At 48.5% G+C, this 12,825-nt stretch overlaps 1 non-coding gene across 1 annotated transcript; it reads left to right on the forward strand.

Moving 5' to 3' along the window:
* The first annotated feature begins 6,110 nt into the window (after window positions 1-6,110).
* On the forward strand, window positions 6,111-6,196 carry trnar-ucu (transfer RNA arginine (anticodon UCU)). The gene is given in 2 exon segments: window positions 6,111-6,147; window positions 6,161-6,196. It is a non-coding gene; the product is annotated as a tRNA-Arg (tRNA).
* The last annotated feature ends 6,629 nt before the right edge of the window (window positions 6,197-12,825 follow it).

The following is a 12,825-nucleotide window of genomic DNA, read 5'->3' on the forward strand; positions in this document are numbered from 1 at the left end:
TCAGACGTGGGGCGCGGGGGGGGGGGGGTTTGGGGGGCGTTAGAGACGCGCAGAACTCCTTCTTCTCCGGGGAGAGCGGTGGTCGGGACCCAAAGTGGAAGCGCTGGCGGGTCATACGTGGGGACGGGGGGGGGGGTTGGGGAGCGTAAGCGGCGTGCAGGGCTCCCTGTTCTCCCGGGACCGCGGTGGTCGGGACCCAGAGCGGCTGTGCCTGCGGGTCGTACATGGGGCGCTGGGGGGGTTGGGGAGCGTAAACGGCTTGCAGGGCTCCCTGTTCTCCCGGGTCAGCGGCGGACTCGCGGGACCGGCACACAACCGCGAAATGTTCCTTTTTCCCGCAGCGGGCCAGGCAGCGCTGCCGGGGGTGTTTCGCCTGGCCGCAGAAATAGCAGCAGGTGCCCCCGGTGCGACTTGGCGTTTGGACCGCGCAAGCCTGTGGGGTGTCCGGTGGGGGGGGGGTTTGTCGCGACGGGTACGTACGGAGCCCAATGGGCTGCCGCGCGATCGGGGCCGTAGGCGTGGGTATTATGCGCGGCCACGTCTAGGGAGGCTGCTAGGGCCCGGGCCTCAGAGTCCTAGCGACTCTCTTTCTAGAAGTCTTTGGCGGATTTGGGAGGAATTCATACCTGCCACAAAAGCATCGCGCATTAACATGTCCGTGTGTTCATTTGCGTTCACCGAAGGGCAGCTGCAGGCTCGTCCCAAAATCAGCAGCGCGGCGTAGAATTCGTCCATCGATTCTCCGGGACCTTGCCGTCTCGTCGCGAGCTGGTAGCGAGCGTAGATTTGGTTAACTGGGCGGAGTTAGAGACTTTTCAGTGCTGCGAACGCCGTCTGGAAATCCTCCGCGTCTTTGATGAGGGAGAAAATCTCCGTGCTCACCCTCGAGTGCAGGACCTGTAGTTTTTGGTCTTCTGTGACCCGGCCGCTGGCCGTTCTGAGGTAGGCCTCGAAACAAGTTTGCCAGTGCTTGAAGGCTGCTGCCGCAGTCACTGCGTGGGGGCTGATCCTCAGGCATTCCGGAATGATCCTGAGCTCCATAGTCCTTTTTAGGCACGCTTAATAAATTGTAGCGCACAAAGACTCCGTGAGACGAATAGAATGAAGTCGATGAGGCTTTATTAAGCGTGTCTGTTCCCCCGCAGCTCGATAGTAGAATGGCCTGCGGGGGAGGACTCCGGCTTCTTATATTCCGCCTTCAGGGCGGAGCTAGAGGTCAACGGCCAACCAGGACCCGGGATCTGTCTGCCAATGACATTAGGGCTTCCAGTCCCACATGACCCCTAATACATACTACCACAAAGTAGCACTAAGTCGATCAGGCTTGGAGGGCCGAAGGGCCTGTTCCTGTGCTTTACTGTTCTTTGATCATGCAGCATCTGTGGAGTGAGAAACAGGTCCGTGGCTTTGCATTAGAGGTGGAAGAGATTAGAAATGTTGGTTGTCGGGGCAGCACGGTGGCGCAGTGGTTAGCACTGCTGCCTCACGCGCCGAGGTCCCGGGTTCAATCCCGGCCCTGGGTCACTGTCCGTGTGGAGTTTGCACATTCTCCCAGTGTTTGCGTGGGTTTCGCCCCCACAACCCAAAGATGTGCAGTGTAGGTGGATTGGCCACACTAAATTGCGCCTTAATTGGAAAAAATGAATTGGGCACTCTAAATTTAAAACAAAGGAAAAAACAGAAATGTTGGTTGTCGAAAGTACAGAGTCAGAGATATGTGTGTGGAGGGGGTGGGGCTGGGAGTAGTGGGAGGAAAGAAGGGACAAAGAAGGGAGGAACATCTGTGATGGGGTAGAGGTCATAAATGGTAAAAAGAATGAGAAGTGGAAGACAAGACAGAATGTTAATTGGACAATAAAAGATACAAAAAAATTGAAAGGTCTAAAAGCTGTTGAACTCAACTGTAAAGTGGTTGAAAGAGGTTTTGTTCCTCGATCTTGAGTGGAGTTTCTTTGGAACAGTGTAGGAAGTCGAGGGCAGGGTAGAGTGGGATTGGAAAAGAGGATTAAATAGGTAAGGAACCAGCAGCTCAGAACTTCACTTGCACACTGAACAGAAATGTGCAGCAAAGAATATGCTGAAGATGGGTGGTAGGTGACTGGTGTGGGCTATTTTGGGGCAATAGGCTTCAGGAAGATATATTGGTCTTGGCGGGACGGCAGCGTAGATTTACCAGAAAGATACCTTGACTCCAAGGATTAAATTACAAGGAGAGAGTTCTCTGTAAATTTAAATTGTTAAGGAAGATTTGATTAACGTTTTCGAGATCTTAATGGCGAAACTTGGGAAGACACGGGCTGGACTTCACCGGCTGTTCGCTGTGGCGGGATTCTCTGATTCCGCCGGCAACCCACCCCCTACCTGTGGGTTCCCCAGCAGCGTGGGGTGGTTTCAATGGAAATTCCCATTGAGTGGTGGGAGCAGAGAATCCCACCTCCAGCGAACGGCGCACCTCCTCCCGCCGCCGGGAAACAAGTGGCTGGGAGGCCGGAGAATCGTGTCCCCAGGACTAGGGGGCATAGTTTAAAAATTAGAGCAAGACTCTGCTCGAGTGAAACGGGTATCGGGGGGGGGGGGGGGGGGGGGGAGTCTCCATCCTGCCGCACCCGTCTTCCGGTGCGGCGCAGGATTCTCCGCCCCGGCAGCAGGCCAATGGGGTTTCCCATTGTGGGCACCCCCATGCCATCGGGAAATCCGCGGCGTGAGAATCCAGCCCATCATTTTTCAACCCTTGCTAGATACAGGTGAGGTACCAGAGCATTGGATGTCTGGGGACATTGTGCCATTATTTAGAAAGTGTCCGAGAGATGGGCCAAATAATTATAAGCCAGTCAGCCTGAATTTGGTGGTGGGCAAATTATTCAAATGAATGGATAGCCAGCATGGTTTTGTTCCGGTCGTGTGTTACTAGATTTGGGAAACAACTAGGATTGATGAAGGCAGTGCATGAGATATTGAGAACTTTGAGGAGTAATTGTTTAAGGATTTTAGTTAAGCATTTGACAAGGTCCCACATGGCACATTGGTCAGAAAATAAAAGCCCATGGTATACAGGGGAATGTGGCGAGTTGGATCCAAAATTGGCTCGGTGACCGGAAAAAATGATGGGACGTTTCACGAATGGAAAGCAGATTCCAATGGCGTTCGACAGGGCTCAGTCCCTTGCTGTTTGCTGTATATATATTCATGATTTGGACTTAAATGTGGGTGGCATGATTGGGAAATTTACAGATGACACACAAATTAGCCATGTAGCTGTTTGTGAAAATGATAACATTGGTTTGATTGAGTGGGCAGAAAAGTGGCAGGTGGAATTCAATCAAGAATAGTGTGAATTAATGCATTTGGGGAGGGCAAACTAAGCTATGGAATATACAATAAATAGGAGGATATTGGGAGAGGTAGAGGAAGTGAGGGACCTTGGAGTGCTTGTCCACAGGTGGCATAAGATGCGTGATGAATGCAGGATTTTAGATTATAAACATTTGGCAATTTAAGGGTTAAAAGCCTGGGTTAGAGTGTTTGACTGCAGTAGTCATGTTTTTAAAAATAATCTTGTTCTGCAAGAACTGAAAGCTTTTAGGAGCCAGAGGTTAAATTGCCCATCGTAAAAGCCTGGGCTAATGCACTGTTGTTTGACTAGGGGGAATCCCTGGGGAGCTAATGTGTTTTCAGCCTGGGGAGTTCATTTGTTTTCAGCTCGGGTAGATAATGCCATTGCTGCATGGAGCTAAGGCATTCAGACATTTGAGTTGAGTTCTGATCTGGCTAACACTGAGTCCACAAGTAAGGTAGGATAGTTCAAAAGAGATTAATAGTGTTTGACCAGTGCAATCTTGTCAGAGGACAAGGGGGGAGCTGAACCAAATCAGTTGAAACAGGTTTTTGAAGACATCCAGCCAGAGTCTGCAGAGGTTCTAACAAGAGCCTAATCTGTTTCGGGAAGGAAGTATTACTCTGCCATTGGGATGTAGGATGGATTGAGAGTTGTATGTTTTTTTTCCTTCCTTGTTCTTTAATGGGAATTGAGTAGTATTGTTTAAGGGGTAATTGTAAGCTATTTTGGTGTATGAGGTTTAAGATTTAATACTGTGTTAATAATAAAGTTTTTTTTAACAATACTAAATCCCTATTTCTTTGTGTAATCACTCCCGGAGTGAAGTATTCTTTCCGCACAGTCTTACAAAATAAAATAAAATATTGGGGTTTCGGGTCCAGTATCCTAGCCACTGTTGGGGCCTGGCCTGGGATAGTAATAGGTGTGAAATAAAGCATATAGAAAGCTTTTGTTTACTGGGTGCCGTATAGAATACAAAGGCAGGGTTGTAACAATGGAACTGTGTTAAAACGTTGGGTTACGCCACAGCTGGAATGTTTCATACAGTTCTGGTCGTCACTTTACAGGAAGGACATAATTTCTCTGGAGAGTGTAGAGAGGAAATTTACAGGAATGCTGCCAGGGCTTGAGAATTGCATCCAAGAGGAAAGATTGGATAGGCTAGTGCAGCTTTCCTTGGAACTGAGAAGGCTGAGAGGTAAACTGATTGATGGTGTACAAAATTGTGAGGGGCCTAGATAAGAGTAGACAGGAAAGACCTGTTTCCCCTAGTGGAGATGCCAATTAGCAGGGAGCACAGAATTAAGGTGAAAGATTAGAGGGGACATGAAGAAAAACCTCTTCACCCAGACGGTGTTTGGAATTCACTGCCTGGTTTGGTGGCAAGACAGAAGCCCTCAACTCATTTAAAGGGTATCCGGATCTGCACCGAAGTGCTGCAATCTGCAGGGCTACATTCTGGGTGCTGGAAGGTGGTTTTAGAATGGGCAGCTGCTTCAGTTTTTGGCCAGCACGGACACATCGGGCTAAATGGCCTCTTTCTGTGCTCTACTTCTGTGGCTCTACACACAAAGGGTGTTGGAGATTTGGAATTGGATAAACACCCAAAGAGAAAAGATTCAGAGGGCGAGTGGGAAAGGGCGGGGAGTGAGACGACATGGCAAAGAGCTGGCATAGATACGACAGGTCGAATGGCCTCCTGTGCTGTCATCATCACATGATTTGTCCTTACTGTTGGGTGGGGTTACTGGGTTATGGGGATAGGGTGGAGGTGTTGACCTTGGGTAGGATGCTCTTTCCAAGAGCCGGTGCAGACTCGATGGGCTGAATGGCCTCCTTCTGCACTGTAAATTCTATGATAATCTATGATTTAAATCCGAGGTCGGTAGGTCAAGGATAGGGATATGGGGTTCAGGCAGGTATATGGAGTTAGGTCACAGATCACCGTTATTCACCCGAATGACGGAACAGCCTGAAGGGGCCGAATGACTGCCAATGGCGTCCACCTCCCTGCAAAAGCCAACAGACGGCACATTCTATAATCCCGGGAAGACAGCATCGGAGAGACGTACTCCTGGAGGCCAAATCCTGCCAGAGGAACGGGGATAGGGGGAGAGGGCGGGGAAAGTGTTGAAGCCGGGCGTCGGCCGCGATGGCACCGGACAACAGAGCTGGGGAGGGCCGAACGGTCTCCCGATCGAGTGGGCCTGGAACAGATACGATGGGCCGAACGGCCTAAATCCTCCGCCGCCGGATATCCCCATCTTCTCATGAGGAAAATCGTCCGGAGCAAGGAAAAGGAGAACGAACTTTTAACCCTGTGGCTGGCGGGGCACTCCCGGGCTGGAGGGTTGGCAACCATTGGGAGCCGGCCGCCATTTTGAAATCCCAACGGCCGCGGCGCGCGGGAGGGAGAGGGGGGCGATTTGAACCGGGGTCGGTGCCGTTGGGAGATGGGCGGGGCCCGGGGCAACAGCTCGCGCCCCCCCCCCCCCCCCCCTTTCCACACACGCACAGCTGCTGCTGCTTCAGGCAGTTCCTAGCGGCGGGGACGGGTACGGCGGAGCTTTCATCTCTCCTCACACGTCGACACACACACACACACACAATCAACATTTGCAAAGACGGTGACAAAAAAAACAATAGCGAAGGCCGACACCTTGAAAGGTGAAACGAAAATCCCCAGGTAGGGCTAAAGCGCAAAGCGAATTGAAGAGGCGACTGCCGTTGAGTTGCATATGAGTACGCTGTTTCCAGCCTAGATCCAACAGGTGGCTCCGTGGCGCAATGGATAGCGCATTGGACTTCTAGGCGGCTGAAGGCATTCAAAGGTTCCGGGTTCGAGTCCCGGCGGAGTCGATTCTTTTTTCAGTTATCCTGATCTGTAAATTTAAAAATCAGTCAAGCTGCACGAGGGTTTTAAAAAATAAATAACGGATTTCCCACTGATTCTGCAATTTATATTGATCAAACAGCTCCTTGCTTCAATCAGATTTTTGCAGTAAAATTTAAATTATTTACCTTCCCCAACATGAAGAGAAATAATTTGTGTCTTGGCCAGTCAGCTCTCTGATTTAATAGCAATCGGTTAATGGTTTTAAGTTTTAAAAACAAATCATGTTTCCATCAATATTTTTTGCGGCCAAACCAAGAAATCATTGGTAAGTTGCAAATATTGTTATAATTATTATATTAGTTCATAATAATAATTACAATTTCTTCAAAGCAGATATCATAATTGCTCTCCTGCCATTTACCCATTGAAAATAATGGGTAATTGATCTCGTCTAGCTTCAGCTGTCGTCAGACGGTGGCGGGCAAGAGCATTAGCATCTCAGAATTGCTCCTGGTGTGCAAAAAATGCTGCCCTTTGCCAGCTGCACCCTACCCGGCCAAGCCTCTTAAGGTAGGAGATGGAGGGTGTCTGGCCACACAAAAGATGGCTGATCACAATTTCAAGGCGTGCCATTGATTGACTTGGGGTGGAAATGGTTTAGGAAGATGGTCAGAACGACAGGGACAGGAGTGAATCACTGAGCCCCTCTCGGTCGCTCAGTGTACGATCCTTGATCGATATTCCGACTCAGAAACTCGCCAAGCCTCCTTTGACTCCATCTTCCAAACTCGTGCGCTCTAGGGGAAGAGGACAAGGGCAGCAGAAGGATGGGAACGCCGCTACCTGCAAGTTCTTCACTATCCAGGCTTGGAAATAAGCTGCTGTTTCTTCATTGTCGCTGGGCCAAAATCCTGGAACTCCTTTCCAAGCTGCACCGTGGTTGTACCTCCACCAAATAGACTGAAGCAGCTCACCATTAGATTTTTTGAGAGCAATTTAAGATGTGCAATAAATGCTCTCATCTCATGAATGAATTAAACAAAGATGTGTCTTCTCTTAGAATCATAGAATCATAGAAGTTTACAGCATGGAAACAGGCCCTTCGGCCCAACCAGTCCATGCCGCCCAGTTTTTACCATTAAGCTAGTCCCAGTTGCCTGCACTTGGCCCATAACCCTCTATACCCATCTTACCCATGTAACCATCTAAATGCTTTTTGAAAGACACAATTGTACCCGCCTCTACTACTACCTCTGGCAGCCCATTCCAGACACTCACTACCCTCTGAGTGAAGAAATTGCCCCTCTGGGCCCTTCTGAATCTCTCCCCTCTCACCTTAAACCTATGCCCTCTAGTTTTAGACTCCCCTACCTTTGGGAAAAGATGTTGACTATCTACCTTATCTATGCCCCTCATTATTTTATAGACCTCTATAAGATCACCCCTAAGCCTCCTACGCTCCAGGGAAAAAAGTCCCAGTCTATCCAGCCTCTCCTTATAACTCAAACCATCAAGTCCCGGCAACATCCTAGTAAATCTTTTCTGCACTCTTTCTAGTTTAATAATATCCTTTCTATAATAGGGTGACCAGAACTGCACACAGTATTCCAAGTGTGGCCGTACCAATGTCTTGTACAACTTCAACAAGACGTCCCAACTCCTATATTCAATGTTCTGACCAATGAAACCAAGCATGCCGAATGCCTTCTTCACCACCCTGTCCACCTGCGACTCCACCTTCAAGGAGCTATGAACCTGTACTCCTAGATCTCTTTGTTCTATAACTCTCCCCAACGCCATACCATTAACTGAGTAGGTCCTGGCCTGATTCGATCTGCCAAAATGCATCACCTCACATTTATCTAAATTAAACTCCATCTGCCATTCGTCGGCCCACTGGCCTAATTGATCAAGATCCCGTTGCAATCCTAGATAACCTTCTTCACTATCCACTGTGCCACCAATCTTGGTGTCATCTGCAAACTTACTAACCATGCCTCCTAAATTCTCATCCAAATCATTAATATAAATCACAAATAACAGTGGACCCAGCACCGATCCCTGAGGCACACCACTGGTCACAGGCCTCCAGTTTGAAAAACAACCCTCTACAACCACCCTCTGCCTTCTGTCGTCCAGCCAATTTTGAATCCAATTGGCAACCTCACCCTGGATCCCGTGAGCTTTAACCTTCTGCAACAACCTACCATGCGGTACCTTGTCAAAGGCTTTGCTAAAGTCCATGTAGACAACGTCTACTGCACTGCCCTCATCTACCTTCTTGGTCACTCCCTCAAAAAACTCAATCAAATTTGTGAGACATGATTTTCCACGCACAAAGCCATGCTGACTGCCCCGAATCAGTCCTTGCCTCTCTAAATGCTTGTAGATCCTGTCTCTCAGAATACCTTCTAGCAACTTACCTACTACAGACGTTAGGCTCACCGGTCTGTAGTTCCCAGGCTTTTCCCTGCTGCCCTTCTTAAACAAGGGCACAACATTCGCCACTCTCCAATCTTCAGGCACCTCACCTGTGGCTGCCGATGATTCAAATATCTCGGTTAGGGGACCCGCAATTTCCTCCCTAGCCTCCCACAACATCCTGGGATACATTTCATCAGGTCCCGGGGATTTATCTACCTTGATGCGCTTTAAGACTTCCAGCACCTCCTCCTCTGTAATATGCACACTTCTCAAGACATCACTATTTATTTCCCTTAGTTTCCTAACATCCATGCCTTTCTCCACCGTGAATACCGATGAGAAATATTCATTCAGGATCTCACCCAACTCTTGTGGCTCTGCACATAGATGCCCTTGTTGATCCTTAAGAGGCCCTACTCTGTCCCTAATTACTCTTTTCCCCTTTATGTATCTGTAGGATCTCTTTGGATTCTCCCTTGCATTATTTGCCAAAGCAATTTCATGTCCCCTTTTTGCCCTCCTGATTTCCCTCTTAACTCTATTTCGACAATCTCTATACTCTTCAAGGGATCTACTTGATCCCAGTTGCTTATGTACGTCATATGCCTCCTTCTTCTTTTTGACCAGAGTCTCAATATCTCGAGTCATCCAGGGTTCCCTACTTCTACCAGCCTTGCCCTTCACTCTAAAGGGAATGTGCTTACCCTGCACCCTGGTTAACACATTTTTAAAAGCCTCCCATTTACCAGCCGTCCCTTTGTCTGCCAATAGTCTCCCCCAATCTACCTCTGCAAGTTCCTGTCTGATACCATCAAAATTGGCCTTGCCCCAATTAAGAATTTTAACTCTTGGGCCAGACCTATCATTCTCCATAGCTATCTTAAAACTAATGGAATTATGATCCCTCACTAGCACTTCTATCACTTGCCCTTCCTTATTTCCCAAGACGAGGTCAAGTTTTGCCCCCTCTCTAGTCGGTCCATCCACATACTGAATGAGAAATTCCTCCTGAATACACTCAACAAATTTCCCTCCATCCAAGCCCCTAATGCTATGGCTGTCCCAGTCAATGTTGGGAAAGTTAAAGTCCCCTACTACTACCACCCTATTATTCTTGCAGCTATCTGTAATCTCCTTACATATTTGCTCCTCAATTTCCCGCTGACTATTTGGGGGCCTGTAGTACAGTCCTACCAAGGTGATCTCTCCCTTCTTATTTTTCAGTTCCACCCATATAGACTCAGTGGGCGAACCCTCGGATATATCCCCTCTAAGTACTGCCGTGATGTTCTCCCTAATCAAAAATGCCACTCCCCCTCCTCTCTTACCTCCTGTTCTATCCTTTCTATAGCATCTGTACCCCGGAACATTGAGCTGCCAGTCATGCCCCTCCCTTAGCCATGTTTCAGTCATAGCTATAATATCCCAGTCCCATGTGCCCGTCCATGCCCTGAGTTCATCCGCTTTGCCCGTCAGGCCCCTTGCATTGAAATAAATGCAGTTTAATGTAGACCTTCCTTGCTCTCTGCCCTGCTTTCTCTGGTCATGCTTTACACACTCTCCCTTCCTGCCTTTTGTTTCTGTCCCCACTGACTTCCTACATCGGTTCCCATCCCCCTGGCACATTAGTTTAAACCCTCCCCAACTGCACTAGCAAACACCCCCCCGAGAACATTGGTTCCGGTGAAACCCAGATGCAGACCGTCCGATTTGTACAGGTCCCACCTCCCCCAGAATCGGTCCCAATGTCCCAGGAATTTGAAACCCTCCCTCTTGCACCATCTCTCAAGCCACGTATTCATCCTAGCTATCCTGTCATTCCTACTCTGACTATCACGTGGCACTGGTAGCAATCCTGAGATTACTACCTTTGAGGTCCTACTTTTTAGTTTAACTCCTAACTCCCTAAATTCAGCTTGTAGGACCTCATCCCGTTTTTTACCTATATCGTTGGTGCCTATATGCACCACGACAGCTGGCTGTTCACCCTCCCCCTCCAGAATGCCCTGCAGCCGCTCCGAGACATCCTTGACCCTGGCACCAGGGAGGCAACATACCAACCTGGATTCTTGTTTGCGTCCGCAGAAACGCCTGTCTATTCCCCTTACAATTGAATCCCCTATCACTATAGCTCTGCCACTCTTTTTCCCGCCCTTCTGTGCAGCAGAGCCAGCCACGGTGCCATGAACCTGGCTGCTGCCACCTTCCCCTGGTGAGCCATCTCCCCCAACAGTTTCCAAAACGGTAAATCTGTTTTGGAGTGAGATGACCGCAGGGGATCCCTGCACTGCCTTCCTACTCTTCCTCTGTCTGTTGGTCACCCTTTCCCTATCTGCCTCAGTAATTTTAATCTGCGGTGTGACCAACTCACTGAATGTGCTATCCACAACTTCCTCAGCATCGCGGATGCTCCAAAGTGAGTCCATCCGCAGCTCCAGAGCCGTCAAGCGGTCTAACAGGAGCTGCAGTTGGACACACTTCTTGCAGATGAAGGAGTCAGGGACACCAGAAGGGTCCCTGACTTGCCACATCTCACAAGAGGAGCATGACACGGGTCTGAGCTCTCCTGCCATGACTTAAACCTGAAGTTAAATTTGAACTACACTACACAGCTAAGAGAAAGTCAAAGAGAGAGAAATCACTTACCAGTTACAAGCCAATCACTTACCTGCTGGCTGTGATGCAATTGCTCCAGAGACTCCCTCACAGGTCTGCTTCTCTGCACCTCCTTCAGGTGAGCACCAAATTCCCTTAACTAGTTAATTAATTTACTTAATTAATTTGATTTTTTTTTTTTTTTTTTTTTTGTCACTCCCCTCTTACCCGAACTCAGCCTTACCCAAACTCAGATACACTCTGTTTGCCTTCAGCACTCTGTTTCTATAGGCACTTCAGCCACACCCTTTGTATCCTTCCTGATTTACAGTCAGCCAATAGGCCTGCTCCCAAAACTGATCTCTCTCCCAAACAGCTGACCTGCAAGGTAAGGAAGTGGTTAAGCAGTACTTACCTCACCCACGGCGCGCCCTTTTAAACTGTCCCCTCTGCCTCGCTGCTCCCGCGCTTTTTGAAACTCCCGCGCTGTTTCCAAGGTCCTGACTCCCTCTCTCTCCCGAACAGCTGACCTGCAAGGTAAGGAAGTGGTTAAGCAGTCTTGTTGCCCTGACCTTTGATTACCTCAGTATCCAAAAACCTGACGATCTCGAACTTGACTACACTCAATTATAGAATTTGCAGTGTAAAAGAGGCCATTTGGCCCATCGGGTCTGCACCGGCCCTTGGAAAGAGCACCCTATCTAAGTCCCCGTAACCCAGTAACCCCACCTTTGGGATTGAGAATGTTAACAGTTCACAGCCCTTAGTAAAGAAATTTCACCTCATCTGAGCTCTAAGTGGCCGACCCCTTATTCTGAGACTCAAGCATCCATGTTCCAGATTCCGAAACCAAGGATAACATCCTCCAGCATCTACCCTGTTAAGCTTCTTAAGGTTGGAGGCAGAGAGTTGGGCTAATTGGTACATATGCAGATTGGCAGGATGTTTCCCAAAGATCTGTTTTAGGTCCTCAACTTTTCAGAATTATCAAAGATCTCTGACAAAGGAATAGAGAATTGAATATGCAAGTTTGCAGATGCTGCTAAATTAGGAGAAATGGTAAGTGATCTGGAAGGTCAGGGCAGCACGGTGGCACAGCAGTTAGCACTGCTGCCTCATGGCACCGAGGACCCACGTTTGATTCCAGCCCCGGGTTACTCTGTGTGGAGTTTGCCCATTCTCCCAGTGTCTGCGTGGGTCTCATCCGCACAACCCAAATAGTGCAAGGTAGGTGGATTGACCACGCTAAATTGCCCCTTAACTGGAAAACAAATAATTGGGCATTCTAAAATTTATATTTTAAGAAAAAGTGATCAGGAAGGGAGCAGGTAGTTGCAAAGGGCCATAATAGATTAACTGAGTGGGAACAACAATAGCAAGTGAGGACTGATATAGGCAAGTGTGAGCTGACCCAGTTTCAACCCAAGAAAGATAAATCAGAGTAAATCTAAATGATGAGAAACAAGGAACTGTGGAAGAGCAACAAGATTAGGGAGTCTTAAGTTCACAAACCATTTATAGCTGGTGAACAGGTACAAGAAAGTACAAGAATCAAAAAGGCTAATGGCATGTTGGCTTTTATGTCAAGGAAGCTGAATACAAAGGATATGTGTTTATGCTTCATTTGTGTTGA

The sequence above is a fragment of the Scyliorhinus torazame genome, chromosome 27 (genome assembly GCF_047496885.1).
Source record: "Scyliorhinus torazame isolate Kashiwa2021f chromosome 27, sScyTor2.1, whole genome shotgun sequence".
Lineage (NCBI taxonomy): Eukaryota > Metazoa > Chordata > Chondrichthyes > Carcharhiniformes > Scyliorhinidae > Scyliorhinus > Scyliorhinus torazame.